At 44.5% G+C, this 27,669-nt stretch overlaps 1 protein-coding gene across 5 annotated transcripts in view; it reads left to right on the forward strand.

Moving 5' to 3' along the window:
* The first annotated feature begins 2,618 nt into the window (after positions 1 to 2,618).
* The window catches only part of STXBP6 (syntaxin binding protein 6), a 278,917-nt gene continuing 253,866 nt past the window's right edge, over positions 2,619 to 27,669 (forward strand). For 3 of the 5 annotated variants that reach the window (XM_086365243.1, XM_086365242.1, XM_086365248.1), the window contains exon 1: positions 2,619 to 2,887. The gene's annotated coding sequence lies outside the window, so the exon portion shown is untranslated. Of the gene's footprint in view, positions 2,888 to 5,309; positions 5,331 to 12,893; positions 13,035 to 27,669 lie in introns of those variants that run through there. The other 2 variants (XM_086365246.1, XM_086365245.1) reach the window with 2 other exon arrangements.

Genomic DNA, 27,669 nt, shown 5'->3' on the forward strand with positions numbered 1-27,669 from the left:
TAAAAAATTTCTTGTGATAAAATCTCTTAGGATTTGCTCACTTACCTTTCATATATAACATGTAGCAGTGTCGATTATATTTATCATGGTTTACATTATATACTCAGTACAGATTTATCTCATAATTGGAAGTTTGTACTTTTGACTACCTTCATCCATTCCCCTGCCCCCCACCCCTAGCCTCTGGTGATGACAAATCTGATCTCTTTTCTTTGAGTTTGTTTTTAAACTATAATTGATCTATACTGCTGTGTTGGTTCCTGTTGCATGACATAGTCATTCGTTATTTCTATACATTTCAAAATGATCACCACGGTGAGCCTGGTTACCATCTGTCATCATAGTAAGATATTACATCGTTAAGGACTATATTCCATACTTTACATTTTATACCTGTAACTCACTTATTTTGCAACTAGAGGTCTGTACCTCTTAATCTCCCTCACGTATTTCTTTCTGTTCAGGGACATTTTAATTCACAAAATCATTGAATTACCCAAAAGCAGATTCTGAAGACCTGTGAATGGAATTCTAAACACACAGAGAGCTTGCTAAATCAAAGATGCTTACTACCTATGACTATTTTTTTTTAAGCTATAGAATTTCCTTGTTTAAATTTAGATTTCATATAGATGATGTGTAGATAAGAACAATGCCTTATATTTGCTTAAATTTTCAGAGTTTCAAAGCCCTTAGATGTATACTGGTGCTATAAATCCTCACATAAACGCTAGGAGAATTGTTTTTCTTTTCACAGACCAGGAATTTGCAGCTTAGAAGTGGAGCCATTTGCCCATGGAAACCTGGTAGAAAATGGCTGAGGCTTAGACCCAGGAGCCCTACTTGTTGGCACTAAGCTAGCCCTACCAAAAGCCTCTCCAGAAATAAGCAGAAACATGTGAATTTATTAGGGAAATCCCTTTTGTTTAAAAAGAAAAAAAAAGCCACAACACTGAATATGCCCTGCACTGTGCTTAATCACTCAGTTGTATCCGACTCTTTGCCACCCCATGGACTGTAGCCCAGCAGGCTACTCTGTCCATGGGGATTCCCCAGACAAGAATACTGGAGTGGTTTGCCATGCCCTCCTCCAGGGGATCTTCCCCACCCAGGAACTGAACCCAGGTCTTCTGCTTTGTAGGCACATTCTTTACCAACTGAGCCAGCAGGGAAGCCCGAATATGCCCTAGGTATCCCCATTTCTCCCATTCTTCTCTTCCAAACCGCCTTCCTAGGTCTGCAGCCCAGCCCATCCTCCCAAAGTTCGGTTTGGGTTATGTCACTTTCTCCCCCAGCATCTGTTAGCGCCACACAGCCTACAAAATGAATTCAGGTTCCATAGACTGGCAACCAATTCCTCTGCCTCAGCTCCCATCCACTTCAACCCTCTTTCCCATTCAGTATGGTGTTTCTTGTTCCTTATATTCTAATCAAGCAGACCAGGATACTACCACCTGACACCCCAGCAGGGCCTGACTTAGGGTGAGGCGGGCTACAAAATTTCACCAGACATCAAAGAACTCAGTCATCAAGATAAACGTTTCAGTGCAGTATTTCTAAACATGAACGCAAAAATTGAAAAATATAAAAATTTAAAATAAAACCGGGTCATGTTACTGGTTTTTCCTCTTTTTTCCCCCAGACTCCAAAATGCTTCAGCAGAGTACTGTTTCAGACCCAAAGTGACTTTCCACTTGCATACTTTAAGATGCTTCCCAAGAGTTAGTTCTCACACCCCTTTCCACATCAGTATCTTCCTTCTCTTCTTGAATGCCTCAGCATTTATCTACAGCGCCCTTCTGCCTGGAAAACCTATTTCCTTTAGTAACTGGTTGTACTTTGCCGGGAATCTGAATCATCTGGGTTCCTCGGTGCCTTCCCAAACCACAGTGGGCACTCAGCTGCTCTTTGCTTAACACGGAAATCACAATCCTCAAATTGGCTGGCTGTGGGGCTGAGCAGAGAAGGAACTCAGATATGTTTTGTTTGGTCCAGAGTGTTTTTTAAAAACTGAAGTAGTTATCAAGATCGAAAAATTAGGATATTTTACATTAAAAAAAAAAAACTCTGTCATTTCTTGAAAATATCCAGAAAATCTAGTCTTGCAGCATACTCGAGGGAATTTGGAGCCCAGTGGCTCTGCCTTGAGAGTTCTCTCCAGTTCAATCGCTGCCTCCTGCCCGTTTCACTCCCTGACACTGCCTGCCAGGCCCTAGCTTGAATTTGACACCCCAGACCTGAAGGAACGAGTACACTGGATAAAACCCATCTGCCGGGTCCACCTGTTCTTTCCAGGAGAATAAATTTCCTCACCGTCCTTTTAGGCTTGCAGAGGAGCTCACGGAAGCAGCTCACCTTTCTAACCCACAAACTTCCCACAACCCGTGAAACTTGCAAGGCCCTCCAAACACCATTTCTGCCTCGCCCTTTGCGCCCGGGCCCCCTCCCTGCACCAGCCCCTCCCTCCCTCCCCCACCCTCGGCGCTCGGGAGCTCGGGGCGGGTCCCCGGCCCCCAGCTCAGCCTTCTGCCCCAGGGCCAGGGCGCTGGAGCTCGCCCACGGCCGCACTGGGCATGCTCAGAGGCGGCCGCGGGGGCAGCCTCGCTTCGCAGGCGCTCGCACTCAGCGGCGGGCGGGCTCGCGGCTGCAGCTGGAGCTCCAGCGCCCGGAGTTGGAGTTGCCGGGAGTTTCCCCTCCAACCCCTCCCTCCTCGCGCGCGGCAGCAGGAGCCGGCGCGGGAGGCGCGAGCGGCGGCCAGCCAGCACCCGAGCAGGCAGAGCTCGTCCGGAGCCCGGAGCCCCGTACGGGGCAGTTCCCGGGGAGGAGCCTCGCGGGCTGGGACGCGTGCGGCGCTCTGGCACTGCCTGGGCACAAACCGCGCTGCAAGGTAGGGCCGGGGCTTGGGGAGCCTGGCAGAGGCCAGGCCGGGGCTGGGGGGATGCGGCTGCAGCAGCCGTGGCTTTTGGAGCGCCCGGCGCGCTGTCTGATGCGTGTGGCCAGGTTAGGGACCCCGCTGCGGGGCGGCGGGAGTAGGCAGGCGCCCCAGGGAGATGCTTTCAAGTTGGCGGGCTGCGGGAGAGGGGGCTGTGTGCTGGGGTGCAGCTGCTTTGTGCTCGCCGAGCGGGACTCGGGTCCCTGGTTCCCTCCTCCCCCCCGCCCCTCAGCACCGCCAAACCTGGGACCCGGTGTGCGGGCAGGGCTGGGCAAGCCGCAGAGCGGAGCAGTTTGCTTCGAGAAAGTTGGGGAGAGAGCCCTTCTTTCCTCACTGTCCCAGCAGTAGCATGGTCCCGGGGGTGCCGCCCCGAAGCCCCCAGCGTGGAGGAGCTAAGTGGGGTCGCTGCGCTCCTGGGCTAAGTTCCTCCACCCCCGACTGAAACCCACGAATCACCCAGATCTTCGCTTTCCTGGCTAGCTTCTTATAGTAAAATCATTCCTGCCAAAACTGAGGTAGGCTGTTCGGGAGGGCATGGCTCTCTGCCTCCAAGACCCTTAGCGGGGCGACTCCCCCTCCTCAACCTTAGACGTGGCCAAGGGCGCTGGGTTCCCAGTGAGCGCTTATGGTGCGCACTGAATGGAGCCTCACACACATGGCGGGGAACGTGGCTTAAGGGGATGGCCCGATTTTTCCTCTAGCCTTTTCTTAGCTTTTGAACACTCCACCAACCCCACCCGGTTCATCTTCGCTGAGGACCGGACCTGGAGGGGAGGGCCAGGTGGAGAGCGTGGGCTGACATGCTATCCTTAGGAGAGGATGCTTCGGTTGTATTTGGCTTGGGCTCCAGCCCCAAGGACTTTATAAGGAACCCACCCCTCTTTCAATGATTCTTCCTCAGGGACCTGGTGGGAAGGAATAAGGGTGGTGAGCCCCCAAGAATATCCGTTTCATCCTATCGTCTCCTAAAATTGCGTTCCAGGCGACCCCAGGACCCTGGAACTGGCCGTGCTATAGATTAGAACAATGTGGAGGATGCTGACGGTTTCTCCTAGCTCCACTCTTCTCACTTCTTGTTTTGAGTTTTGGGGTTTTGCCTGCACACGAGTCAGAGCTGCTCTGTCATAACCTGGGGGGTGGAGGAGCTTCAGCCTGGCAGTGAGCCGCTGTTCGCCTCCAAGGCTGCTAGTGGGAATTGGTCCAGAAATGATTATGCAGGCTAGAAATATGCCTCTTTTTTTCCTCTCTCTTTTGGCTGAACACCTTGGCTGTTGGGTTTGTGTGTTAAGTTCTTAAAGGAGAACCCACACACTGTTCAAGTCCCATGTTTTAGGGGTTCACCATTTCTCCTACAGGCTCTTTGCTTTGCTTTTTTCCTGATGTGGGGGTGGAGGAATCTGCTTTGGGGCAGATTGCCAAATGTGGAAATCACCTGGTGTTGGTACATGGGTTCTAGAAATAGATCTGAGGTCAAATTTTAGGTTTCCAGCCCGATTACCATGCAGACTGACAAAGTCACCGCAAACTTCAGTTTTCTCTTCTGTCAAGTGGGGATAATAGTGGCCTTCACTCCTTTCATTGCAGGTCGTTGTGAGACTTGGGAATAATGGGCATAAAAAGTGCTAAGAAAACTTGAAAGCACCGTTTATGTCTTCCTGTGACTGGTCTCTTTACCTAGTGTTTTTGAATTAACTAATCCTTTTAAATAGGACAAGCCCCCATGACCTTCTGCCCTCACCCCTCCTCACCAAAAGGTTTGGTTTCTCAGGTCTTTGGAATCACTCTTTATCTTCTTTTTTTCCCTCTCTTGCCTTAAATCCATCTCCCTTTTGATTTAAAGCGTCGATGTGCCAGTTCTCATATTTATCGGAAGGAAGCAGCATAGTGTAGATTAGGAGATGGGGGTGGTGGGGCTGCCTTATCAGTGTTCAGAGTCCTGGGCCCCAGAACTGGCATGTAAACCAGGCCCCAGTTTGAGAACCGAGGTTGATTCTGAAGGAGTCAGCAGACCCTGGGCTGGAGCTCTGACTTGGTCTCTTAACAGTGACCTTGAACTGAGGACTCAACCCCTGATCAGTGGCATCAGTCTATGAGATGGAGGGCCAGTGCTGATCAGAGGCAAAAACAGGTGAGATTGCCTCTCACTCAGTTAATAAAGGTTTAATCAGGTTCCTGACCCCTCCTCCCAGGTGTGTCGCATCTTCCGTCATCCTAGGGCACCGGTTCTCAAACAGGAGCACCCGAGTCCCCTGGAGGGCTTGTTAAGCCACTGCTCCTGGGCTGTGTTGCCGGAGCCTCTCTAGGTCTAGGGGAAGGGGAAGGGGTCATCTCAAAAGTTTGCATCTCTAACTAGTTCCAGATGATGCCAGTGCTGCTGTTCAGGGGCCATGCAAGAGAGGTGAGGTTTGTTCTGAAACACCATTATTTTAATATGTCATATGTAGAGGCAGGATTTCTTTGGGGCATTTTGGGAACTTGCCTCAAGCATTTTCTACTTCAGATACCTGTGCCACTTCCCATTGTCCAGTTTTAGGTAAATCTGATCACTCTTCAAATGAATGATTTTTACATAAAAAGACCCCTTCTTTTCATAATGTAAAATACTCAGCCTCTGGTTTCCAGGCCACTCTGGGATAGACTCATGTTGGTGACCTTGATATTGATAAATCCAGCAAATACCCGATTTCCTTTCTTTGGGGATCTCAGACATTTGTGGTGAGGAGGCTGCAAGAAGTTCTGGCAGCTTGAACCTGACGATTAGAGAACAGGTGAATCACTTATGAGCAAGATTAAAAAGAATTTTCTCTGTGGTGTCTTCTCTGAAGGGACAGCTTACCCAGGCCTTGGGGGGCAGGTGACAGATGTCCTGTGGTGGTCAGATCTGGTGAAGGCCTCCCATTTCTTCTGGAAGATGATGGTGCTGGTAGTAACTGAGGGAGACTACCTTTCACTGTCCGAGATTGGGGATGCCAGCTTTAAGGAGCAACGGTGCAGTATCAGTATTGCGCTGCGTGATTGAGCTGGTAATCCAGCACTATTTGGGCACACCCCAATGTTAAACTCATCACCTCATTTCCCATGCTATGGTCCTGGGCTGACATCTCGCCATGACTTATGGCCTAGGTTGTGCCCTTGAATTTTAGCTGCTTTGTGTCAGAGAGGCTTCGGGAATCTGCTGGAATCAGGGAGACTCCTGAGATGACATTCAAGGGCAGGAATAAGGTTTGTGTCACACCCAAATGAACTGTGTGTCTGAGGGGGGTCAGCACTTGAACCATTTCTTACGTTGCGGTGCCAAATGGAGTCCCAGCTGACCGTCCGGCTTTATCTCAGCTTTCCATTTGTGCTTTGTTTTAGTTTTAACATGATTAGCACTAGAGAAACCTATCAGTAAATCAGAAACCTATTCAAAAACTCAAGTGTACCACTTAGTGCTTTAACAGAGAAAACTGCAAGGCCCATGCCTGTCTTCCTGATCATAATCAGCACTCAATAAAGACACAATCTTTAGCCTGTAATTCTTTAGATCCGCTAATTGCTAATATAAATGGTTTCTTCTACTTCACACGAGTAGGGAACATTTCTGTTTTTCAAATTCTCTTCCATAACGTGATGTTTATATTTTGGGTGTTACCCCTACTTTTTGCTGGGAGGATTTCTTTTCAGTGTGGCGGAAGCTTCTTATCACTGTGGCTCACTTCTCTCAGCACATGACCACTTGATATCTTTGCACCCTAGTCCAAGCCTGCTGTGAGACCATCATTTTGATACTTGATTTCTTTTTGATCTCCAGGGCTGTTGTCACTGGGTCCTAGAGAGCCTGTGGTCTGTTCCTGGAAGGCTCTTCTCAACCATCCTGAAGGATGCTTTTAAACTGATACTCAAGATTGTTCCACACTAGTTCATTTCTAAGATCCAGTTGTTTTTTTTTTTTTTTTCCTTTTCACGTTTCATCATTTTCCAATTTCAAAACTCCAGATGGGTCTGAAAAATTATAAGACACATTCAATATATGGTTTCTTTCTTCTCTTCCTGTAAGTTGGCATGTTAATAATGACTTCCAGTGAATGGCATCTCAAGACAATTTTGGTTCCTGACTAGGTAGAAAATGTGATTTCTGCTGTCCAGCTGATGAAATTGAGCAGCCATTGAATTAGTTCTGCAATTCCCAGAGTATTTGGACGAAAAGACTGTTGGGTGGTGTTAATAGGTGGGTTTTTGTAAACGGCGAATCAATTTGGGTGGTTTTTCCCTCAGCAGAGGTTCTCAACATGTGTATCATTGTATCAAAGACTCTGAAAAGTACTACACTAAACCATATCACCGAGAAGGCAATGGCAACCCACTCCAGCACTCTTGCCTGGAAAATCCCATGGATGGAGGAGCCTGGTAGGCTGCAGTTCATGGGGTCACGAAGAGTCGGACACGACTGAGTGACTTCACTTTCACTTTTCACTTTCATGCATTGGAGAAGGAAATGGCAACCCACTCCAGTGTTCTTGCCTGGAGAATCCCAGGGACGGGGGAGCCTGGTGGGCTGCCATCTATGGGGTTGCACAGAGTCGGACACAATAGAAGCGACTTAGCAGCAGCAGCAAACCATATCAACATCAGAGAACTTGGTTCTATTTATCCAATGAGACTTTTCCCAGAGCATTTTTGAGGTTATGTGTGTATCCAGGACTCCTTTACTGCATCAGCACATCCCAGCAGTTCTAAAGCATTGTTTAACATCACTTGTGGGTGGGTGGTTTCACCTGGTCTATCCCTAAAATATCAGGGCATCAATAAATTATGGATATTAATTGGTGCATGAACTCTACAGATGATTCCTGTTTATTTCAGAGTAGAAAGAAGCTATTTTAGCTGTGGTGGCTGAAGAAGCTTCTATGGAGGGGCTCGACTGTGAAATTGCTGGCACTGAAGGGTAGCACTTTTATGAAGAGGAGAGGCAGCATTTTAGGTTGGTGATGTCAGGGAGTAGGGGGTGAAATTGTACTTGTGCCTGCATGTAAATAGTTTTCAGAGAACATAAGAACTCTTAAGGGCTGTGCCTAGCCCAGAGTGAGACTGCCGGAACCTGTGGCGGAGCTCAAAGAATCTGTCAAGTTCTTTCTTGATTCTGTAAGTTCACTGAGGTAGCAGATGAGTTCTTGTGACCACAGGCAAGCTTGTTGTGGGTAAAGCAGAAGGGTCTAGCACTCATGTTGAAAGCTAGTGGGGGTTCATAGGACAGAAAGGGAGAGAGAAAGTGTTCCTAGGCTTTCTGAGAATGGTGGTTCAGGATGCAGAGGGAGTAATTCAAATATAAATCCAACTGAAGAGGGAGTCTTGACTGGAGCTTCAAAAATAAGCAAGAAGAAAGAGCTCTTACAACTCAGTAAGAAGGCAAATGTTGTTTATTCACTATGTCTGACTCTCTTGCGACTCCATGGACTGTAGCCCACTAGGTTCCTTTGTCTGTGGAATTTCCCATGCAAGGATACTGGAGTGGGTTGCCATTTCCTCTTCCAGGGGATCTTCCTGACCCAGGGATTGAACGTGCGTCTCCTGCGTTAGCACGCAGATTCTTTACCAGTGAGCTACCAAAGAAGCCAGAAAGGCAAATAACCCAATTTAGAAAGGGGCAAAGGATTTAAATATTCTTTTTTTTCCCCTCAGGTACAATATACAAATGGCCAATAAGGAGAGGAAAAGATGCTCAACATTATTAGTCACTGGGGAAATACAAATTGAAACCTCAGGTACCACTTCACACCCATTAGGATGGCTATGATCAAAAAGATGTATAATAACAAGTATTGGTTAAGGATATGGAGAAATCAGAACCCTCCCACATTACATTGTTGATGGGAATGGAAAATAGTGCAACTGCTTTGGAAAACAGGCAGCTCCTCAAAATGTTAAACATCAGGGTATCTCATGGCCAGTTCTCCTCCTTGGTATATTCCCAAGAGAATAGAAAACATGTTCATGCAGACATTTGCACACAAATGTTCATGATAGCAATATTCATAATAGCCCCAAAGTGGAAACAAACCAGATGTCCACCAACTGATAAATGAATGAACAAAATCCAAATGATGGAATACTATTCATCTATAAACAGAATGAAATTTGATTTATGCTTCAACACAGATGAACCTTGAAGGCATGCTATATGAAAAAAGCCAGACACAAAAGGCTGCATATTGTTTGATGTCATTATTAAATGTCCAGAAGAGGCAAATCCAAAGTGATAAAAAGTTACCTTAGTGGCTGCCAGGGGCTGGGAGTGGCTGTTGATGGGCATGGAATTTCTTTTGGGAGTGATGAAAATATTCTGGGATGATTGGACAACTTTGAATACATTAAAACTACTGAATTGTATTCTTTAAAAGGGTAAATTTTGCAGTGTGTAAATATCTCAAGAAAAAAAAAAGCAAGAATGCCACTGTGGGTAAAGTAAAAGGAGAATAATAAGAAAAAGGTGGTGAGAGAGATGCAGGAATAGGCTATCAGTTTCGGGCCAGGTTTTCTGCTCTTGGAAAAAATAAGAGATAACTAGATAACTCCTTTCCGGAGAAGGCAATGGCACCCCACTCCAGTACTCTTGCCTGGAAAATCCCATGGACGGAGCAGCCTGGTAGGCTGCAGTCCATGGGGTCGCTAAGAGTCGAACACGACTGAGCAACTTCACTTTCACTTTTCATTTTCATGCATCGGAGAAGGAAATGGCAACCCACTCCAGTGTTCTTGCCTGGAGAATCCCAGGGACGGGGGAGCCTGGTGGGCTGCCGTCTATGGGGTCGCACAGAGTCGGACACGACTGAAGCGACTTAGCAGCAGCAGATAACTCCTTTCTCTTTGTTTGTCTTTGAATCTTCTGGGATTTTTCTGTTATTCTTTCATCCCAGAGTCCTTCCTCTGAATTAAAAGGTTGCATTCCAAGTTGTTCCTGAGTCAGTAGGATGGTTTTCATGGCTAATTCCCTGTGATCTTTAGATAGGAGTGTGTTTGTGGCGACAAAGAAGACTAAGTCCATGTTTAGGCTTTTTTGTCGAGATCCACTGGAAAACAATGGACAGGTCCAACCGGGCAGCTTATGTTTATCTTCTCCCTTAAGACTGGACTGTGATAAATGTTTTAGCATCATCTTCTAAGTGGTTGTGGAACTGTGTCAAGACTACCCTTTAAAAAAGAAATCTATGTATTAAACAGGGTTCATGTGGTACTTAGCACTGTAACTAAAAAGGGGGTCCAGTTGCTTGCTGCTCAAAAGCCAGTAAAGAGGCAAGGTTGGTAGAAAGGAAAGTTTGCCTCATGTTTGATGACGGCAACCTGGAGTGGGGTGAGGCAGTAGCGGGGAGGGAGACCAGCTGCCTAAACCAGTGGGCTAGAGCTTTTATAGGCTGAGGGAGGGGGCTACATGCAGGAACCGCACAGTCAGCTCTGACAGTCATCTTGAAATTGTCATCGGTGGTCTGACCAGCATCATCTTGATTGTTTAAAGTACAGTTAATCTTTAGTTTGGAGAAAGAAATGGCAACCCACTCCAGTGTTCTTGCCTGGAGAATCCGGGGACTGCATAGCCTGGTGGGCTGCTGTCTATGGGGTCGCACAGAGTCGGACACAACTGAAGCGACTCAGCAGCAGCAATCTTTAGTTACAGGGTCTGTTTACATTTCTTGAGGCCAGTTCTTGGAATTGTGGCAGTGCATGTATGGATGTGAGAGTTGGAGAAAGAATTGATGCTTCTGAACTGTGGTGTTGGAGAAGACTCTTGAGAGTCCCTTGGGCTGCAAGGAGATCCAACTGGTCCATCCTAAAGGAAATCAGTCTTGAATGTTCATTGGAAGGACTGATGTTGAAGCTGAAACTCCAATACTTTGGCCACCTGATGCGAAGAGCTGATTCATTTAAAAAGATCCTGATGCTGGGAAAGATTGAAGGCAGGAGGAGAAGGGGATGACAGAGGATGAAATGGTTGGATGGCATCACCGACTCAATGGATATGAGTTTGGGTAAACTCCGGGAGTTGGTGATGGACAGGGAGGCCCGGCATGCTAAGGTTCATGGAGTCTTAAAGAGTCGGACATGACTGAGCAACTGAACTGAACTGATGTCATGGCTACAGTCTGATCATCATGTACTTAACTTCTTCCACCTGGTGGGGGTTTCAGTATCTATATGACAGCCCCCAGGATATGGCTCAGAATATTGTCTATAGCCGTTGAGAAGGAACTAAAGGTCCTTGCCTCGCTTAATGACTATTATTGTTTGGTCTCCTCTGATTGTTTTCCTTTGTTTCTGCGTGTTCTCATGGCTCTGATTAAGCTTATCCTTTGGCTAAAGTTTTTCCACAGGCAGAGGACAAGGGGGACAAGAACCATAGGATCCTGCTCCATTTCAGCACTACACAAGCGCCAGTGTATTTGGGTCCAAGAGTTGTGATGCAGCGGAACATTGTCGCCTCTGATAGAGACTGTTTCTCACCTCTTTAACCTACTGTGGTGTAGCTTACCTGCACTTCTCCAGCTCATGGACAAGGAGCACCCGGGGATCTTGTTAAGATTCTGATTCTGATTCGGTAGGGGTTGGGGTCAGGGATTCTGCACTTAAACTCCCACTGATGCAGATGCTGCTGGTCCGTGGACCACTGTGAGTCGAAGCTGATACAGCATGAAGATGGCATCAGAGTGGGACAGAGCTGAACGTGAAGTGTGGCTCCACCATTAATTTGCTGTGGGAACTTGGGCAAGGTAATTAACATCTGAGCCACAGCTTTCTTACCTGTAAGATCAGAGCGAGACCTAGCTCGTAGAAAAGTAACTGACATGCAGCTAGAATGTTAAATGTTCATTGCCTTCTCCTTCCCATAAGGGCTAAGGTACCCATGATTGGGACTAAGGAAAAATTATATGCAAGAAAGCCAAGGGCTTCTAAGACCAGCACACCAAGGAACCTTAATAGCAACTGAGCGGCCCAGTGTGCCCGAAGAGGTTTTGGACTTGTGTGGGTGAGGGCGGGGTGGCAGAGATAGGCTGTAGGGGAATGGGGTATGAATCTAGTCCTCAGAACAACATTAAATTGCTTATTAAGTTTATCAGATTACTGTGGTTTTGGTAAAGTCAGTGTGTTGGTCTCAGTTGAGTCTGGCTGACTTTCAGTCAAGGTGTTGGGTCTTGACTCTGCGTTCATAGAATTGGTGGGGTTTTTTTTTTGTTTTTTTTTTTGTTTTTACCAGAAGAGCACTCCTGAGCGGCTCAGGGGTGCTCAGTTTCGTTGGTGTGGTTGTCTCGGCCCATCCTTCCCTCGTCTCATTCACTGATGTTCATCATTCATGTAGATGGGAGGAAATGAGGGGACCTAAAGTGTACACCCCTGTTGAGGTTCATTCACAGTAGGAGCGAACATTTCGGGGACCAGGTTGAAAATATTTGCTCTGTTGTTGGCTTAACAGTCTTATGGACTCTGTGGGAGAGGGTGGGAAGATTTGGGAGAATGACATTGAAACATGTAAAATATCATGTAAGAAACGAGTTGCCAGTCCAGGTTCGATACACGATACTGGATGCTTGGGGCTAGTGCACTGGGAAGACCCAGAGGGATGGTATGGGGAGGGAGGAGGGAGGAGGGTTCAGGATGGGGAACACATGTATACCTGTGGTGGATTCATTTTGATATTTGGCAAAACTAATACAATTATGTAAAGTTTAAAAATAAAATAAAATTTTAAAAAAAATTACAAAAAAAAAAAAAAAGAAATTCTGAGCATTTCATTAGTTTATCTTCTGTGAATCTCTTAAACTCTGGGAAGGTTCAGTTGAATTAAGTAAATGGGGAACAACCGAAGAGGAAGAATTGAGAGCTAAGTCTGGCCCCAGCTGTAATTCTCCCATTTGGAGCCTGCATCACTGCCCTCCCCGAGCCTCAGTTTCCCCTGCTGATCTTTGGAACCAGTCCTTCCTGGCCAGCCTGCCTCGTGGGCTTGGTTTGAGGCTCAGATGAATAGCACCTGGAGGAGGGCATTTGCGCTCTAAGACGAAGAGTCTCTGTAAAATGTTGACCGTCATTCAGCAGCGCTGGCTTGGGTAACAGCGTCCTCTCGGGGTTACATAAGGTGAGCCGTGGCCTGTTAACTTTTGTTCTGCTTCTGTCTCCTTTGTCATCATCCCAAGGGGGAGGAAATAAGAGCATGTGTTTACCTTTGAGTTAAGTTGATGGCTCCTTTTCACTTTCCTCTGGGGAAGAAATTACACGCAAATAGTTTGTAAGATTTGAACAAAACCACAAGTGCTGTGCCTCAAACTAGTTTCCAGTCTTCACAGCCTGAAATTCGCCGCTTTCCTAAGGATGGTAATTTTGCCCTATTTCACCTTGTTTGGCTGTTCTGTGGATTGGCAGGTGTGGGTCTTTAATGTCTGATGGCTCTGAAGGAAAAGGCCACTTTGTTAAAGAGCCAGGGCTGAGTGTTTAAACTGGTCCTGCACCAACATCAAGCAATCAAAGATAAAGTATTCAGGTTGAAGCTGAATACATTAGGCTTCATAGGCACGACTCGGTCCTTCCCAAAGGCAGAAGTGGAAATGATCTGATTTCTGAGGCCAGTGAATATGTGTTACACTCTAATCACCTTTCATAACTACTGTTGGTCAGAGAGGGTAGATACGAACAAGCTGGTCTTTGTTTTTAGACTTCCTAGGAGCATGTTGCCTGATAGAGTCTAAGGTGACAGCTAGCAGTATTTAGTGGTTGAGAAGTTAATATTAAATTCTTGAAGAATTTAATCTATCCTATCATTAAGTAGCAGTGAGAAGCTAGGCATAGAGAGCTGGGTGTTCCTGAAGTCCTTTTAAAATTAAATTCTTATGCAACTGTAACAGTAGTTTAAAAAGTAAGTTGAGGGTAGAAATTTGGTGCTTATATATAGAGCTCAATGCTAAGAAAGTGGACATTTCTCCCGGTGTCATCCACTGGAAAATGAGACTTTTTCCTTTTAATTAGATCCTTTTCTGACCTTGCCAACCAAACACCCCCTGGTCTATCTGGTTGATTTCTTTAAAAAATGAAACAGGGAATGCTGAACTCAGACACCTTATTTATGAACAGCCTTGCTTTCAAACCCCCTTAGACTGTGAACTCCTCCAGAGGCCAGGATCTTCATTGCTTTATCTCCGAGGCTTCGTGTGCCTGGCATGTAGGAGAGAATCAATAAAAACAGGTTGAGCTGGTCAGCTGTTTCCTTCTGGGATTCCCCCTTCCTGTCTAGTGTATTAATTTTCCTGACCATATCATATTTGATTAGCATTTCCCTAGAGGTCCTTGTGTGCTACCAAAGTACATGGTTGTAAGCACCTAAGATACTGATGCCTTTCATCCTCCCAGCAGCTCTCAGAGGTAGGTACTATTAGTTATCCTTATTTGATAGTTGAAAAAACTGAGGCCAAGAAAGGTCATGTAGATACCAGCTAGGGTCCTTGGTCTTCCTTAGTCAATAGAAATTGATCAAAGGCCAGACAGGAAATTGAAGCAAGGCTTTATTGGGACCCCTGCTGAAACAGGAGGGATTGAAAAGAAGTAACAGGTTCCCTTGCCTGCTCCCTTTGAGCGGGATGAACTAGCTGGTTCTTTATATGGGATGAGGGTAGGGGTGTGTCCAAGGGTCAGGCTGGAGGAGTGACTTAGGTGGTTTGGCATCCCTTTGGTGGTGCTGAGTACAAGGGGCATGTGCAGTACCCTGCTTTTGCCTGACACTCTACTTTTGCTCCTACACCATATCTTTGCTCCCAGCTCTTCAGAAGTGGCAGTTGGATTTTGGTCTTTTTGTATCTTGTCCATAAATTTGCCCCTATTACGCATGCAAGCAGTAATATTTTTAGTCCCTTCAAGTTTCTCTGTATTTTGTTGTTTGAGGAGACATTTGTCCAGGTGCATGGATTGCAGCAAAGTGTCCCGGGTCCCAGCCCATCTCGATGTGATCTGTGTAAGACCCGAAGCTGCCGTGTAGAGAGCTGGAAGTGAACCAGATGCTTGGGTCTCAGAGTTTCTGCTCTCGGTGAACAAGACAAGCGGCTAAGCTTTAGGAGATGCCCCTCTCCTCGCTACTCAGTGCTCCAAGTTACCTTTCCATCCCTTCCACTGGCTTTCCTGAGCATTGCAGAGAAATGAGGGCAGGCACACCTTCTTTCCATCTCCCTTTCTCCTCCACCTCCTTTGTCCTCTGCCCCTTCCTACCCACTCCCGAGTTCCAGGAAAATGTGACCCTGAGTTTGGAAGATAGAATAGCAGGTACAGCACCATGGCCCACTGGTGTGGGCCCAGCCCTGGGGGAGGCCATTCACACAGGGGTTGTCCGAATGAAGCCCCTTTACCCAGGTGAGGCTCTCCAGTCTCGGGCCTCTCAGTTTGTCAGGTGAGGTCAGTGCCTCTCACTCCTTTACGTGCATGTGAATCACCTGTTAAGGCACAGATTCTGATTCACCGGGACCGAGGTGGGGCCTGGAATTTTCTCACAGGCTTCTAGGAGTGTTGATGCCGCTGGTCCTTGGCCCAAGGCTCTATAGGAGCCCCGAGTCTGTGAGAGGCCACGCCTGCTATTCCAAGCACTGTCCTGCCTGCTGCTGCTGTGCTGTGCTCTGTCCTGTCCGACCCTTTGTGACCCCATGGACTGTAGCTCGCTAGGCTTCTCTGACCATGGGATTCTCCAGACAAGAACACTGGAGTGGGCCACCATTTCCTTCCCCAGTCTTGCCTGAAACAGGCCCAATTCCTAACCTGGGACTCAGAGGAGACCGAAGACATAGAGAGAGACCCACCAAGAGTGTAAGTCTCATGAAGGCAGAAGCTTAAGACAGAATGAGAGCGTAACTGGGAGTGAAGGAGATTTGATGGGAGGGAAGCGTGTGTATCCTTTCCAAACGTGACCTGAAAAGTGTCTCTTACAAGAGAAAGCTTATTATGCAGCGACTCTAGTGATCCAGCAGTGAGAAGAGTACAGTAACTCCTGTTTGAGTTGATACGAAAATTCACAAAGAACCCATGCTACTGGCCCCTCAAACTCTGGGAAGTAACCCTCCCCACAGCTCCTCAAAGTCGCCCTGAGTCTCCCCAGGTTCTCCCTGCTTTCTAACTGCGTCTGCTATGGTATGCGCCACGGTCCTGGGAACCAATGTTGGGATACCACTCGTATGAATACAAATTGCTCTCATTATATCTCATTGGAGTCTCATAATTTCCCAGCTGTTTTTATCAATGAGTCATGAGACCCAGGGAGTCAAACTCCCTCAGAACCACAGGCTCACAAGTGACAGAGCTGGGAGCAGGCACCGTGAGGGAGCTTGGCCTGGTGTCTCTTGTTCTTATCCGACCTGACTCTTAGATAAATTTATACCACAAGATAACTAAATCAGTTTGCCCTGTTTGGTTTTGCATAGGAGGAGGCATCAGGTAGGTTTGCTTTTTAAAGAAAATGGGTTAAGTTTAACTGACAGAAAGAAGCCCAGATTCCATGGGTGTGGTATAGTGAATTTCTATTCCACAAACACACCGGTTTATTGTTAACAAAGATGGAGAAAGGAAGAGCCACCAGCACCGTGGAAACTTTCCTTAGGCCTGCCTCCTCATGTAACTTCCTTCACCATGGTGGTGCTGTCCTGGCTTTTTAGGCTATAGATCACCTCTGCCTATTTTGGGGTTTTATGTAAATATATTCATCTTTTTGTGTTCTTTTATGCCTAACTTCTTTCCCTCAACATTGTAAGATTCGTCCATATTGTGCAGGCAGCAGTAGCTGGATTAGTTTCCACTGTATTGATGTAAACATACCGCAACTACTGATTATGGACATTTGAGTTGTTTCCTGTTCTTGGCTATTATGAATAATTCTGCTGTGAATATTTGTATGTGTATATATATTTTTTTAAGATTTTTTTTTATGTGGACCATTTTTAAAGTCTTTATTGAATTTGTCATAATATTGTTTCTGTTTTATGTTTTGGTTTTTTGGCCACGAGGCATGTGGGGTCTTAGCTCCCCAACTAGGGATTGAACCCACACCTCTTGCGTTGGAAGGCGAAGGCAAAGTCTTAACCACTGAACCACCAGGGAAATCCCCATGTGTATATGTTTTTGGTGAGGCACATGTGTATGCATTTCTAGTATTTGTGTATGTGGGTGTATATGTAATTCCTGGGTCATTTGATGAAAATATGTTTTCCTTTAGCTCTGATCTCTTGCCTATTTTTCAATTGTGTGGCTCATCTATGAACAATCCTTGAAATCTATACTGATGGAAATTACCTGTCAATGAGATCAGATTATTAGGTTCTCAGACATAATTTCTGGAGATCCCCTCCAGATTTGAACAGGCACTTCACAGAAGAGGGTATCCAAATGCCAAATACATAGGCAAAGACACTAAGCTTGCTACAGTGACGAGAGAACTGCAGGTTAAAACCATGGGAGACCTCTATACAACATCAGAAGAGCTAAGAACAATATGACTTATCAGACTAAGTATTGGCAAGAATGTGGAGCGATGGAACTCTCACACCAGATGGAACTATAAATTGGAAAGGCCATACTGGAAAACTGGCTCTATCTAATAAAGGCACAAAATTGATGCAGCCAGAACACTGCGCTGATGGCGAAGCTCTGGTTTCCACGTCATCAGATTGTAGACTCTAGGATCTGGGTGGGTCCTCTGCCTGTTGGGGGTTGGGAAGGGAGGGGAGAACTCAAGAGTTAGGCTTCAGGGCAACTGTGTTTCCAAACATGATTCTTGGGGCCCTGCTGTTCAGAGGAGCAGCTGAGGGCCTTCCGGCTTTATTCTGCTCTTCCTCCCTCGTGGCTGGCAAGCAGCCACCCAGGAAATCCTCTAAGACATGTTCATGAATGATGTCACTGTGTGAAACTTTATTCTATGTAGGAAATCTTTCTCCAAATGGGCACTTAGAGAAGATCTGACCAGAAGAGGCAGAATATTGTTGAATCCTTTAATATTCATTTATTCTCAATCTTAAAATTCACTCATTAGTTTTATCTGAATTAGAGTGGGTTAATGGCTTTGGTTTGTAATATAGAGCTTCAGAAATGATTCCTGAAAAGAGTGCCCTGGGGAGGATTGCTTTCCGATAGACCCTGGGGCACCCAGCCAGCCCTGAGATGTGAAGGGCCTGGAAGAGACATGATAATATGCTTAGCCATCCCAGAAGCTTGTTCTTGCCCTTCTTGGCTTATGGGCCTCAATAAGCCATCCCCTGTTCCACTGAGCTTGTGAATGTTGTCTAAAAGTTGAGTATATTGAACATAGAAGCTGCAACCTGTTTTCTTGTCTCGAAGTGGTAGCAAAGAAGTCTCTGGACTTCTCTTGAGACTGCATAGTAGGATGGTTTTCTCTGTTTGATGGTTTCTTTCTTTCTAGCACCTTAGATTCTGCACAGCCTTGGTTTTCAGGGCAAAGCCCTGGGCTATGGGTAATCCGATAGCCAAAACCATTTCCTAAACAAATTAGAATTCGCTTTCATTTATAGTCACCCAGATTTCCCTGGATAAAATGAGGCATCTGCAAAAGAAATGTGAGGACATTTTAATGGAAACCTGTGCTGGTAAGCTACTCATTTTCCTATCACATTTAATTCCTGTAGAGTATTCTAGAGCAGGTGTGAAGAGCAGGTGTTGCTGCCGTCCCTCGGTGACTGAATACCTGATGCAGCCTCTTTACCTCTTTCCCCAGCAGATTATGTGACCCCGTGCACACGTGCAGGTTGAACACCTCAGATTTTGGACTTGGCTGAGGGATGTCTGAACTTCTTATTTACCTCCTGCCAAGAGAAAGGAACTTACAAGTAGTGCTTTGTGTTTTGAATTTTACAGTGTGCTGAGTAAACACAAGTTATACATTGTGATGGGAGGGGTAAAAAGGTTCGCCACGTCTTTTGTTTTCTGAGTGGGTGTAACTAAATGACTAGTTCCTGGATGTGTTTCTAGGATGTAGGTCACGGTCTCCGGCAGAGCGACAGTAAGCGTTTCTCACCTGTGTTATCTTACAGTTGCAAGTGTCTAATGTCCTTTTTATCCTAAAATGTTTTCATCGAAGTTTTTCTGTTTTGATTTAATAAGCCTCTTGATTTGGTAATAAGGAGCTCACTTTGGTAAACACCCGTGGCTTTTTTAATTCTCTTATATTAGAGATGAGGGCATTGAGGCCATACAGTTCTACCATGAATCAGTAGTAAACCAAGGACTCTTAATTTCTGTCTTTTGTTCCTCAGCTTATTATGATTTTCTAGAACTGTAAACTATTTCAAAGAGGCTTTGTTTTAAAATCTAGCAGTCAGTTTAAGGTCGTTCTTACCTAGTAGTTGTATTTCCTTGGCTTTATCATAACCACAGCTTTAAAATGGTCCAGTACAAAGAGAAAACCAAGCCACGACTTTGTCTTGTTCTAAAATTAATATAATGACTTATAGCTCTATAAATAATATTTATCGAATTTGACAGTATTATTTATATGTACGAGTAAATAATTTTGAAGTGTACCAGTATTTTATGTCTGTCCACTTGGAGGAGATTGTATCTGTGTTGAAACACACAGTCCTTTCTCTATCATCTTGGTCTTTGTGAGGGATGAACCCTTGGACTCACGATTTTTCACTCTGGGTTTGTGCAGGAAATCAGGATGTGTCTAATTATCTTATAGGGTGTCAGCAAATTCTCAGTAACAGTTGATTTAGATCCACTTAAATTAAAAATAAAAAACACATCATATATCAACAGAGTTTTGTTTTTTTCTTTTAAAGAAGAGACTGGAGTCCCTGAATCAGATAAGCAGTTTCAGAGCGTATGGGGATTACTGCTTTAAAGGTTCAGGACGAATGGATAAAGAACTGACCAGGTCTGTCTGTCTTCATGTGCTCTGGTATATTGATGTTGTCTGTAACTGGTGATCTGTGATCTCTCTATTTCCCTTTAAAAGCTGTCTGTTTAACATCAGTTGTCTCTTCTCCTGACCAACTCAGTGAGCATTTCTTCTTTTCTGTGCTGCCTTTAGAGATGACCCTATCCAGTTGAAGAATCTTTGATGCAACAGCATCTTCTTCTCAACTCAGTGTCTCAAAGAGTCATGATTAACTGGCAGATATTGGCTTCAAAAAAGAGCAAGACGCTAGTACTTAGAATCCACAGGGCTTATGGAGTAAGTGTGCTAAAAGGAGAGTTGGAAAGCATGTTGAACCAGGCTCCCCTAGTGAGTTGACGAGTACTTTGGCTTCCTTTGCCTATTTGGCTGCCCCATGAAATGGAACAACAGACTGGTTCCAAATAGGGAAAGGAGTAGGTCAAGGCTGTATATTGTCACCCTGCTTATTTAACTTATATGCAGAGTACATCATGAGAAATGCTGGGCTGGAAGAAGCACAAGCTGGAATCAAGATTGCCAGGAGAAATATCAATAACCTCAGATATGCAGATGACACCACCCTTATGGCAGAAAGTGAACAAGAACTAAAGAGCCTCTTGATGAAAGTGAAAGAGGAGAGTGAAAAAGTTGGCTTAAAGCTCAACATTCAGAAAACTAAGATCATGGCATCCGGTCTCATCCCTTCATGGCAAATAGATGGGGAAACAGTGGAAACAATGGCTGACTTTCTTTTTGGGGGCTCCAAAATCACTGTAGATGGTGATTGCAGCATGAAATTAAAAGATGTTTACTCCTTGGAAGGGAAGTTATGACCAACCTAGACAGCATATTCAAAAGCAGAGACATTACTTTGCCAACAAAGGTCCATCTAGTCAAGGCTTTAGTTTTTCCTGTGGTCATGTATGGATGTGAGAGTTGGACTATAAAGAAAGCTGAGCATTGAAGAATTGATGCTTTTGAACTGTGGTGTTGGAGAAGACTTTTTAGAGTCTCTTGGACTGCAAGGAGATCCAACCAGTCCATCCTAAAGGAGATCAGTCCTGGGTGTTCATTAGAAGGACTGATATTGAAGCTGAAGCTCCAATACTTTGGCCACCTGATACAAAGAGCTGACTCATTTGAAAAGACCCTGATGCTGGGAAAGATTGAGGGCAGGAGGAGAAGGGTTCGACAGAGGATGAGAGGCTGGATGGCATCACTGACTCAATGGACATGGGTTTGGGTGGACTTCTGGAGTTGGTGATGGACAGGGAGGCCTGGCATGATGCAGTTCATGGGGTCGCAAAGAGTTGGATGCGACTGAACTGAACTGTCCCCCTTTTCCCCCATCTGTGGGGTGGGGTGCTGCCTTGGGTGCTGAGCTCAGACAGGCACAGAAGACTGGTCTTTGTGCTGAGGCATGTTGAGCTTTGCTTCTCTATTGGCCACCTTCATCCTTTCCCAGCTTTCTCTCTTGGTTGTTATTTGATACTATTTTAGATGGCGTGAAGTGCCATGGTAGCATCATTCATTTCCATTCTTCTGTCCTTAAAGTGTCCTTCTCTTGCAGTCATTCTTCAGATGCCAGCCACCTCTTTGACATCTTCTGTGACCATTAAACTTGTACTCTGAGGCAGAGTTGGTCTTGTACTCCTCTGCCATATATAACTTAGCATGTTCAAGTGTGATTATTTGCTTGCATGTATAGACTGAACATTTGAGGGATAGGCCTGTGGCTTGTACATCTTGTATCTTTAGCATGTTGCCTGGTATATGATAGGTACCCAGAAGAGGATGGGTGGATGGGTGGATGGAGCACATTTGAAGAGAACTCTTGAAAAGGGAGAGAGAATACATTTTTAGGTGGGATACATGGGAAAAACTTCAGGTAAGGACAAGAGAGTTGTTTATGCTACATAGCTACTGAAAAGATGTATCTATAGCAGAGGATAGAAATATGTGCTATGGAGAATGAGCTGTGCCATTTATTTTTCAGAGTAGAAACCAAGTAATTTGCAAGAGCTGACATTGCAGTCATTTGACTTTCCTTCTTGAAAGCTCTGGGATCTTTATCAAAAGATCCGCTTTCTTATGTGTAAAATGATATCCTACAAGGTAGGTTCTGTTATTAATGTGAGGATCAATTGAGACTTTCAAAAAGGGCTTTCAAAGGGCTCAACACCCTGCCTTGTCTGTAGTGAGGGCTCGGTAGGGTAGATGGTAGCTCCTGCTGTTACCATTGGCCTTTGGTGTGTGATAGAATTGAGGTGCCTGCTAGAAATGTTCTCCCACTCCTTGAATAAGAAATTTAGATTCTTATTAGTAACCACAAAATGTGTGTCCAGGTCTTAGGATTCACTGGGAATGAGATTATGTAATTTCTTTTCTCTTCCTACTTATTTAGTACTTCTTTTTAGAAAGGAAAGCACCTATCAGTTTATTAGGAAAGTACTTGCTTCTAAAACAAATTTTTCATGCAGGGTATTCATGGGATTCTTTCTAGTTGTTTAAAAAATAATGCATGTATATATCTATATTATGGGCAAAAAATGCAATTCTGTTCTTTCCTGCAGTTCTGGAGAGCAGGGGGTATACATTGCTGTTTCTATTTTGGTATGGAAGCAAGGTGTGTTGGTCTGGGCAGCTTGATTTTGGCTTTTGAAGGTCATTGTCTATGTACATTTCTGCCACCACAATTGGAAATACATTTAGAAATCGGTGGTAGGAGTTTCTAATAGTGCTTACACAATCGTTTGTACATTCGTTTCCTACTCTGCTTACTGCTGCTTTTCTCACCTGTCTTTCAGTGCTGGATCCAACAATTATTACTATTTTTTTCCCCTTAATATTCTTAGAAGCTAATACAGTTACCAGTGATGAAGACTCTGCATGTGCCTCTGAACTACTTTTTCTAGAACATTTTACAGCCTATCTGTTGCTGTTTGGGTATGTGGCCACTTTTACTTGTTGCCTAATATAGGTCAGCCCTGCTGTAGTGAATTTCTGAGCAAACGAGAAATGGACATGAAGGCGCCATGCACACACATCAGGTGATGTGGATCCCCCATCCTTTCTAATTCCAAAATCCAAAATGCTCTTAAAGCTCTCGTAACCCATTGGGTGGCAAGACCTCCCTTGAGCAAGATTCTATTTATATTCTTCACTTATCTCCTTTAGTGTGGTTATTTGTAAATTTTAGTGTGGAAGTAGTATTGTTCTTGAGTATGAGGTACTGACCTCCAGTCTTCAGAGAGCATAAAGTACATATTACATTTCTAAAATGCCAGAATTTTTGCATTCCAAAATACTTTTAGCCCTATGGATTTGGATAAGAGATGAGGACCTATAATATTTTTATCAGGGCTTCCCTGGTGGCTCAGACAGTAAAGAATCTGCCTGCAGTGCAAGAGACCTGGGTTTGATCCCTGGGTCAGAAAGATTAGCTGGAGAAGGGAATGGCAACCCACTCCAGTATTCTTGCCTGGAGAGGAGTATTCTTGCATGGATAGAGGAGCCTGGCAGGCTATAGTCCATGGGCTTGCACAGATTTGAACACGACTGAGCAACTAATACTTTCACTTTCTTTCATAATATTTTATCAGCCTTTTTTTTTTTTTTTTTTTTTAGTTGACAACCTTCCCTTGATATTCTCCCACTGTCACTATCTTCATGTGATATGCAAATGAGGATCTTCCTTGCCTGTCATTCAAGCAGCATTTACTGAGTTGCTATGGGTTGGACTCTGTGCTAAGAATGGGGAAGAATAAAGTATTGGCTGTCTTTGCCCTGAAGAAGCTCAGTTGTTGTTCAGTTGCTAAGTCATGTCTAACTCTTTGTGATCCCTTGGACTGTAGCACGCCAGGCTCCTCTGTCCTCCACTATCTCCCAGAGTTTGCTCAAATTCATGTCCGTTGAGTTGGTGATGCTACCTAACTATCTCATTCTCTGTCTCTCCCTTCTTCTCCTGCTCTCAATCTTTCCCAGCATCAGGGTCTTTTCCAGTGAGATGGCTCTTTGCATCAGATGGCCAAAGTATTGGAGCTTTAGCTTTAGCATCAGTCCTTCCAATGAATATTCAGGGATTGTCCTTTGAATATTCATTGGAAAGAGGAGCTCAGACTCATGATAATGTAGAAAGTGCTATACTAGCCAGTCTGTGAGTTCCTGGCTATGGTAGGATAATCACAGCCAGTAACTTCACCAAAATTGCAAAGATAAAGAAATATAGAATAGAATGTGATCAGGGAGCAGTTATATATTTGCTGTGGTCTTTGGGCTTCCCTGATAGCTCAGTTGGTAAAGAATCTGCTTGTAATGCAAGAGACCCGATTTCTATTCCTGGGTCAGGATGATCCGGTGGAGAAGGGATAGGCTACCCACTCCAGTATTCTTGGGCTTCCCTCATGGCTCAGACGGTAAAGAATCTGCCTGCAATGCGGAAGACCTGGGTTCTATCTCTGGGTTGGGAAAATCCCCTGTAGAAGGGAAAGGCTACCCTGTCCAGTATTCTGGCCTGGAGAACTCCATGGACTGTATAGTCCATGGGATCGCAAAGAGTTGGACACAACTGAGAGACTTTCACTCACTTGGAAAGTAAAGTCAGAGATGGGGTTGCAGAGGAGTCAGTTCTTGAAAAGCCTTATCTACCAAGCTAGACAGTTAAGAATTTATCTTTTGGCTGTAAAGATTCTTTAAACCTGAAAATGAATGATTGGATTTGCATTTTAGTTAGAGCCCTCTGACATTATCTTAAGGGACCCCCAAAGGAAGTTGTTGAAATATTCTGGGCAATAGTCCTATAATACTTACATTGTGCAGTAGAGTGCTTTAGGATTTGCAGAAGACTTTCCCCAGCCTTAATTTCTTTTGTAGTAGCCTTGGGGGGTGCGTAGGTAATGACTAAGGAAACATTTCAAGAAGTGACTTTTGCCCAAGGTCATATCCAGCAACAGACTATACCAGCTCTCCTAATTCTGTATTTGTTCCTGATTAAACCTGATATTATAATATTTTAATATCCTGTCCAGTTACTGAGCATACTTAAAGGTAATCTGCCACCCACATATCTTTTATATTTGTACTTGATGAGACTGTCAGCTCCTTGAGGAGTTCCAGAATTAAATTTGATGTGCCTTTGGCACAAAGCTTACAATAGGCACCACCAAAAATTTGCTAAACCCTTTCTCCTCCAGAGCAAACACAGTCCTGGAAAGAAGGAACATTTGTGAAATCAGAGGGACTGTCATTTTACTTGTTGTGTGTCCTGTCGTGTGTACTTATTAGGCAGTTTCTGTATTTACAACACAGCACTGGGTGCCGTGGGGAAGGTGAATGCAGAACAGTTAGATTGAAACTACAAAACTGTCATGAATTAATATTGTCTTATTTACATCTCACACCAAATTTCTTGGCTTTTTGTAGCACTTTTCCTTTTTAAAGGTTGCTAGGTCTTGAAATCAAAAGGCTTCTTGCACAGACTGATTGGAACTATTAGGCTTACTCATTTGCTTTGCAGTAATTAGGTATAACATGGCACATTTCCAAATGGTTATTTTTGAAACAAGGAAACAAACAAAATCATTACATAGGCATATTTTATTATAAAGGAGTGAAAGTTTTACCTTGACTAGATGCCCAGTAACATCACCTCACAAGTGAAAACCATCTTGTGATTCATACTTAAAATTGTCAACTGTGAATTTACCCTACTGAGTTAGCAGTGAGATTAATGATCTAATCTTTTTCTTAACATATCTTGTATGCATCGCTATTTATGCTAGCAGTATTTCCTAGGCTGTCTAGGAGTTACGGAAATGGTCAAGGTCTAAATTAGTCTTAGTGAAAGTGAAAGTCACTCAGTCGTGTCTGACTCTTTGTGACCCATAGCCTATACACTCCATGGAATTCTGTAGGCCAGAATACTGGAGTGGGTAGCCTTTCCCAACCTGAGATGGAACCCAGTTCTCCTGCATTGCACATGGATTCTTCACCAGCTAAGCCACAAGGGAAGCCCAAATTAGTCTTGGAGTCCATATCAGTTTTAAAGTATTTATTGAGTTGATTCAGTTCTGATTTCTTTTACCACCTTTGTATCTGAAAAGCTTTGGGGACCGCAGAAGAAATTGTCGAAGTTATTCAGATCCAGGGACTAGACTTGGGGAAAGAAAAATTAGGAAACTGATCCCTGTGGGTTCAAGTCCAGTCTTCATCTTATTAATTATAACTTTGGTCACGTGTCTGAACCCCTTATCTGAAAAGTGAGGCTTATGATAATGTTTTTCAAAGATTCTAAGACATACATTTTTATCTGAAAACAAAATGTATTTTACAGTGCATTATAGATTATGGTTTAATTTTGGCGTTTTTGTTTAATGTCGGGCTTCCCTGGTGGCTGAGCTGGTAAAGAATCCGCCTGCAATGTGGGAGACCTGGGTTTGATCCCTGGGTTGGAAAGATTCCCTGGCAAAGAGAACAGCTACTCACTCCAGTATGGTGACCTGGAGAATTCCATGGACTGTATAGTCCATGGGGTTGCAAAGAGTTGGACATGACTGATAGTGATGTGTGAAATGATGATGCATCTCATAATCAGTGATTTCTTATATTTGATGAAATTTGGTCATAATTTGCCTTAGCAACCTCTTCAGTTGTCAGGTTGACTCATATATGTTTGCTAGAAAACTACAGCTGTGCCAACACATAGGCAAACAAAAGCACTGTCCAAGTTCCCTGGACAGTCTTTCCCCCCTTTTTTCTTTAAGATTTATTGATGAATATTTATTTTGGGTGTGCTGGGTCTTCATTGCTGCACAGGTTTTCTCTAGTTCCGTTGCGTGGGTCTTCTCTTCCTTGTCGTGCACGGGCTCCTCAGGGCAGTGGCTTCTCTTGTTGCCGCTCCCAGGCTCTAGGTGTGCAGACTTTAGTGGCTGTGGTGCATGGACTTAGTTGCTTCTTAGCATGTGGGATCTTCTCGGACCGGGGATTGAACCCGTGTCCTTTGCATTGGTGGGTGGATTCTTAACCACTGGACACTAGTGAAGTCCCTGCTTTTGGTATTTCTGATGATACTTTATTTCTATCTGTTTTAAAAATAAGTTGAAAAGATATGGAAAATGAAAATTTAGATGAATTAAAGATATCTAATGTCTTTCTTAAATATTTGAAATAACAGAAGAATTTCAGTTGACTTACAGTTCAGCTCCCTGAAAGACTGTGTTTTTTCTTTCAAACAGTACTTCAGTCATAGTGGTCTTGCCTCCCTTTCCTTTCTCCTCTGAACCCCACCCCAAATAAGAACTCTGAGTAAGGTCAGTTTTGGATGGGAGGGGAGTAGGGGCTGAGAAGAGTATTAATTTCATTTTGGGCAAATTGAATTTGAGATGAGTTTGAGGCATCCAAGTGAAGATGTTGAGTAGGCAGTTGAATTTGTGAGTCAGAGATAAAAATGTGGTATTTGGGGTATAGAGATGGTAGATGAAGGGCTGAGCTTGGATAAGATCACCTAGGAAACGGAAAAGGAGGATTGGAACTGGAGGTTGACAAGCCACCTTCAGCCAGCAAACCTGTTTTATTTGGCCTATGCAGTGTTTTTAAAATATTTGAACAAGTTGCTGTAGCATGTTTATGGTTTTTTGGCTGCCCCAAATATACTTTCTCTTTTGATGGCAGCACCCTAATTTCCTTTTAAGAAATTCCTTGTCCTCCAACCTCAGACCTTAGCCTTATATAAGGCTCTTCCCCTGACTCCAAATAAACTATATGACTCAGGGCTAGCCGGTCATTCCTAAATCGTCTAGCCATGTGATTGGTTCAAGAATGGTTTTGTAATCCAAGCTGGCCCAATCAGAGGAGATTTTGA

This window comes from Bos grunniens, chromosome 21 (assembly GCF_055505025.1).
Source record: "Bos grunniens cultivar Pamir isolate PY7600 chromosome 21, Bosgru_T2T1.0, whole genome shotgun sequence".
Classification (NCBI taxonomy): domain Eukaryota; kingdom Metazoa; phylum Chordata; class Mammalia; order Artiodactyla; family Bovidae; genus Bos; species Bos grunniens.